General features: G+C 40.8%; 1 non-coding gene across 1 annotated transcript; it reads left to right on the top strand.

Annotated features, from left to right (window-relative positions):
* Positions 1-4,259: 4,259 nt before the first annotated feature.
* LOC128059691 (U6 spliceosomal RNA) lies at positions 4,260-4,366 on the top strand. Its single transcript, XR_008200619.1, has one exon. It is a non-coding gene; the product is annotated as a U6 spliceosomal RNA (small nuclear RNA).
* The last annotated feature ends 1,238 nt before the right edge of the window (positions 4,367-5,604 follow it).

The following is a 5,604-nucleotide window of genomic DNA, read 5'->3' as shown; positions in this document are numbered from 1 at the left end:
CTATTTCAATACCAGGTATTTAATAAGTGGAAGCAGCATCATTATCCATGTTATTATTATCACAAGTACCCCATCAGGACTTCTAAGATACTAACATGATTCTGAGAACTTGCAGTATTTAGGAGAACAATTATTCAAAATTATTCAGGAAGGCAGGGTGAATCACTAGTAAGTCAGTTGTATTTTATTCATTGGCATGTACCTAATGATGGTAAGAGAGGCTTCTTCTCCAAGCCTTTCTGCCATATAAAATGTCTGTATAATGTCTGTCTAAGTAGAATTATTTCTGAACGGCAATCAGAGAGCCAGTGGAGGTGAAAATTTAGGTGAGGTCTGCTAAGTCTAAGATACTCCCAGAGCACTCAGAATTCAGAAATGAGTTTTTCATTTGTCAATGTTGGTCCAGATTTCAGCATCCTCTGTGAGCAATTAACAGCTTTAGCTATTGCCATTTTAATATAAAACCCCCATGAAATGATTTTTGCCATTTTTCTTGCTATAATTGTTGCCATGGTTCATTTAGGCAGCATCTATATCTCTTTTGTCCGATAAATAAACAAAATGTTCAAATCACTTGACAGCCATCCATGCAGGTCCTGGATAAATAGTACAATAACAGAGATGCTTTAAGCATGAAACTGTAAATCCTCAAGTTCCAGCCATATTATAATATCAGTGTTGAAATTTTTCACCTAAAGAATTAGAAAGCCTTTTACAATGGGATTAATACATGACATCATTCAACATGTACCTTGCTTCACCTGACCCCGAGACCATATCTAACAACAAATAATTTGCCCCATTCTTTCAAGGTGTCAAATGACTTTTTTCTGTATTTGAATGATCTAATCTAAGAGAAGTAGCTTGGAAAAGCATTAGGAGTGTCAGGTTTTATAACAAACCATGTGGGTGGAGGGTTTTGTTGGGTTGATTTTTGTTTTTTTTTTTTTGGCTGACAGCAAACAAGTCTATCTGAAAACACATAAGCTCCAGCAGGTGCCCAGAGCTAATTTGGTTTGACACTATTTTTAAAAAGCACTAGCTAAGTTTTATAACAAGTCATAGTGAATGGTTGTATTGTTTCTCTGTCTTCTGCAACCCAGGGATCAGTTTTAAAATAGGACCCTAAGCAGAAGGCCATGAATCTGAAACACCCAGCTTCTTAAATCTTCTCCTAGATCCCTAGAAACAAAATGCTTAGAGTTTTACACTTGACTTTGCACTTCACACCTTCCACCACGAAATTGAAATCGCTTCTCTTCCTGTCAGCAGTTTTCTTTTAAATCTAGTGAGTTTCAGCTCTGGCCAGCAAGGATGATATGAAATGCTTGCCGGCAGCCAGACTCAAGATGGATTTGTCGATCCAACCACCTGCTGATGGCATGTGTTTGGCTCCCAGCATTCACAGTGGATACTCATCATGATATTCACTCTCCCTATGGACTCTCAGCGCAGATACATCAGTCGACATCTCCTACTAATACGCCCAGCTTAAACGCCCACTTAGGTGTGGTGTTTGAAGAGCCCTTCATTTTTAATCTCTCTGATACGTGCGGTTAGCCTGGCCTTTCCTCTCTCAAACACAGAAGTCCTATTTGGATTAAGATACAAAGACTGGATTTGGACAGTTGTTTTTCATTTGTTCTGTCTTTGTCTGTGCAAGCACAGAACTCACTAATTTACTGCCGAGGGTCAAAATATACATTTCTACTATTGAGTTAGTAGGTGCAATGTTAAGGGTCAGTCAAACTTGGATTTGAATTCCAGCAAGTTCACCTGGCAGTGTCATCTTAGGCAAGTGTGTCATCTCTGACAAGATAGAGATAACAGCACCTACCTCCGAAGATTAAGATTAAATGTGATGATATATGTAAAATGCCTAACATTAAGTCAGGTTTGTAATAAATGCTCAATAAATTCTAGTGGCTAGAATTCTAGTTTTTAACTTTTTATTTTATACTGGGGTATAGCCAATTAACAATGTTGTGATAGTTTCAAGTGAATAGCAAAGGGCCTCAGCCATACATACACATGCATCTATGTCCCTGCAACTTCCCCCTCCCTTCCAGCCTGCCACATAACATTAAGCAGAGTTCCAAGCGCTCTACAGTGGACTCCTGTTGGTTATCCATGTTAAATACAGCACTGTGTACCTGTCCATCCCAAACTATCCCTTCCCTCAATTCCCACTCCTGGCAACCAGAATTCCTTCTCTAAGTGTATGAGTCTGTTCCTGATTTGTAAATAAGTTCACTTGTATAATTTCTTTTTAGATTGACTTTAAAAAAAAAAAAAAACAGTGAAATAACCCATCCAACTCTCAGATAGTTTTGTAACAGGATAGAGGCAGCCAGCATCAGCCTCCTCTTGCAGACTGGAAAATGGCAGTGCAAAAAGGTGAAGCAATTCTCCCAAAGCCTTACAAGAGGGAAATCGAGAGCCCAAACTAGACCCTAGATCGTCTAACCCTAAATCCAGTTCTTTTTCTCCAATTTTATTATTTGCAGTTTGACTTTGTTAAATACCCTCTGAATTACTCAGTGGAAACCGACTCTCAGTAGTCTCCATTCTCGGCAGACACGGTAAACAGAATTGTGAGTCTATGATAGGGACAATGACAAGCCGTTCGAGTCATGTCCACCGTGGTCCTGCCAGTGCAGCCAAGGATCAAACTGGGGGAGGACATGGCTGCCTTCCACGCCATCAACTTCAAAAGACTGGGGTATTAGGGCCAGAGAGGACTTGGCCTCAACCCAAGGTTAAGACGTGATGAGTTCAGTGCTGACATTTTGAGGCTGAAGAGACAATAGGACTTGTTGCCTGGTCCACTCCACCCTCATTCAAAGGGCTGGCAGCCCTGGGTGGTGCAGAACGGAGCTACCACAGTTGGCTGTCACCCTTGTACCCAAGACTCCCAGGTCTCAAAAGAAGCTGCCCAGTGTCTCATAATTTAAAAAAAATTTTTATAATACTCAAATTTTCCTATTTCCCTTGACTTTCACTTTCCAGTCATACTGGACTATAGACAAATCAAGTATTTAGTAAGGAGCCTGAGGTTCAGACATGATAGCTGGTAAGAGAGGGCACTGAAGGGGAAGCCAGGCCACCTAATGCCTCATCCCGAATTCTTTGCACCGCCTCCTGCCTCCTGTCGTAGCCATGGGAACCCAGCCACTGTGCTTCTTGGTCTCCCACTAGGAAGCATAAAGGGGATTCTATAAACATTTGCTGAATGGATGGTACAACAAAGGGATAATGAGGAGCTATGTGCTCCCATTTCTACACATTCTGCCTCTCTTTTATTGTGAATGAGATGCCCAGCAAACACAGCTGAAATAATCAATTCATTTTTGTCTTGTCACGCCAGTTTGTCATGTTACCACCAGCCAAAGCAGTAATGCCCCGGGTCAACACCCCCGGAGCACTCCTGTGGAAGAGATTCTCAACAAGGGAAGGTTGCATAAAACGTCCTGAAAGGACAAAGGAAAAACCCATAAAGCTAAAAGACCACAAAATTAATGTACCCCATGCTCGTTTAGCAGGCACTTCCAGTCTCTTTCTCTGCTGATGACCTAGTGTTGTTGTTTTTGTTTTTTGGTTGCTAAGTCATGTCCAACTCTTTTGCGACCCCGTGGACTGCAGCCCACCAGGCTCCTCTGTCCATGAGATTTCCCAGGCAAGAATACTGGAGTTGGGTTGTCATTTTCTTCTCCAAGGGATCTTCCTGACCCAGGGATTGAACCCACAGTGGAAGCCCCCTGCAGTGGAAGCACAGAGTCGTAACCACTGGACCACCAGGGATGTCCATGTAAATATAATTATAGAGCACAAAGTCATGAGACCATTTGGTCAGCTCAGTTAAGACGTCAGACTCATCAAGTTTGAAAAACTGGAACATGAAAAAACCTAAGAAAAAAATTATGAGAGGTCTGAAAAAGCAAAAGAGAGACAGAGATGGAGAGAGAAACAGTGGGTCCAAGGACTATGCCAATGATAACCAATAGTGACAGAGCATGTTCCTGTTAGTAGGTCTATCTAAACTTGAGTCAACAAAATCCCCTCAGATCAAACAGAATTGCCCTTAAGACTCCTTAGACTGCATTGTTATTGTTTATAACAGATTCATTAACCAGGTTATCAAGGCCCTCTTTTGTCAAAACATCCTTTATCAGATTAGCAGCAGTCTGGTGCTCCACTACTGGACTGCTGGTCACCCAAGCACTTGTTTATAACATTTCCTGTTTCATTGTGACAAGACAGTGCTCCCTTCGGCTCCACATATACTAAAATTGGTACGATACAGAGAAGATTAGCATGGCCCCTGCGCAAGGATGGCATGCACGTTCCTGAAGTGTTTCCTATTAAAAACAAACAAACAATGTAACAAGACAGCCTTCCCAAATCAGACCTCCCTGTTAATCTAATCACATTTCTGTTCCAGTTTTTAATCCTCATTCAGGAACACTCAGTAGCAAAAACTTTTATAGTGTAGTTAAAGACACCTGCAAAACTTGATGGGGAAAAATGTGTGGAACATTTAGAGCCTCAATATGAGTTCCAGGAAACGTCTCTTGTCTTTCTGATCTAATTGAAGGGGATGTTAATCTCTGTATTCAACCCCACAAAGTGGTCAGTTGGGTAGGTCGTGCTATTTGATATTGTTCTCCAAAACCTCAAATCAACACATTATGTATCTATGGAAATAGAAAAGTCTCATGGGTCCCAAGACCTGTAAGATGCAAATAGAGAATTCTAAAGCAAACAGGTGAGGGATGACAAAATTACCACAGAATGCTAAGAGGAAAAAACAACATATGGGCTGCTGCTTTATTTGTTTATTTTTTGATGGAGGGCAGCAATCTGTGCTTATGAGAAATCTTAAAACAGTGCTTCTCAACCAATGTCACCACCTCCAGGGGACATTTTGGACATTTGTGGGGGTTATTTTATTGCCTCAATGGTAAGAGGACCCCAAAGCCATTCAGTGGATGCAGACCAGAGACGGCAAATGTCTTGAAGTGAGCGGGCTGGTGCCATGGGGCAAAGCACTCTTCTGCATCCTATAAGACATCATACACATCCAAGGCTCTTGCCCCACATTCATGTAGGTGAAACCCTATTTACAATGGTCTAAATCCTATGCATATGTTTTAGATGCCACATCCAACTTCTTCAATGTGTCCTCTCGTGAAGAAGTACCAACGCATTCACATACTGAAATGCATATTACTTTTTTTATAAATCACTATTCTTCCATTCCTCTTACATTACAGTTGAAATTATGTGTCTGTAGGCTACATAAATCATCTATAAGATATACTGTAGGACAGTAAAGTGAGTGTCACACATAATCTGTGATAAAATCCATTTTCACTTTCTGTCTCCATCATTTCATCTACATTTATTAATGACATGATGGAAGTGGGAAATTATCTGTAGATGCTAACATGAGTGGGTGCAAATTTACTATCAAACAGGAGATTTATGCAGTTGTAAACCATCTCCTCACAAACTGTTTAACTGCAAAGAGAAAAATAGTACTTTACAGTGGCAAAGTCTGGAAAACACCACCTTAATCAAATGATCAAGGTTTAGAAAAATAAA

This window comes from Budorcas taxicolor, chromosome 14 (assembly GCF_023091745.1).
Source record: "Budorcas taxicolor isolate Tak-1 chromosome 14, Takin1.1, whole genome shotgun sequence".
NCBI classification, from domain to species: Eukaryota; Metazoa; Chordata; class Mammalia; order Artiodactyla; family Bovidae; genus Budorcas; species Budorcas taxicolor.
This window is presented reverse-complemented; position numbering and strand designations above follow the sequence as displayed.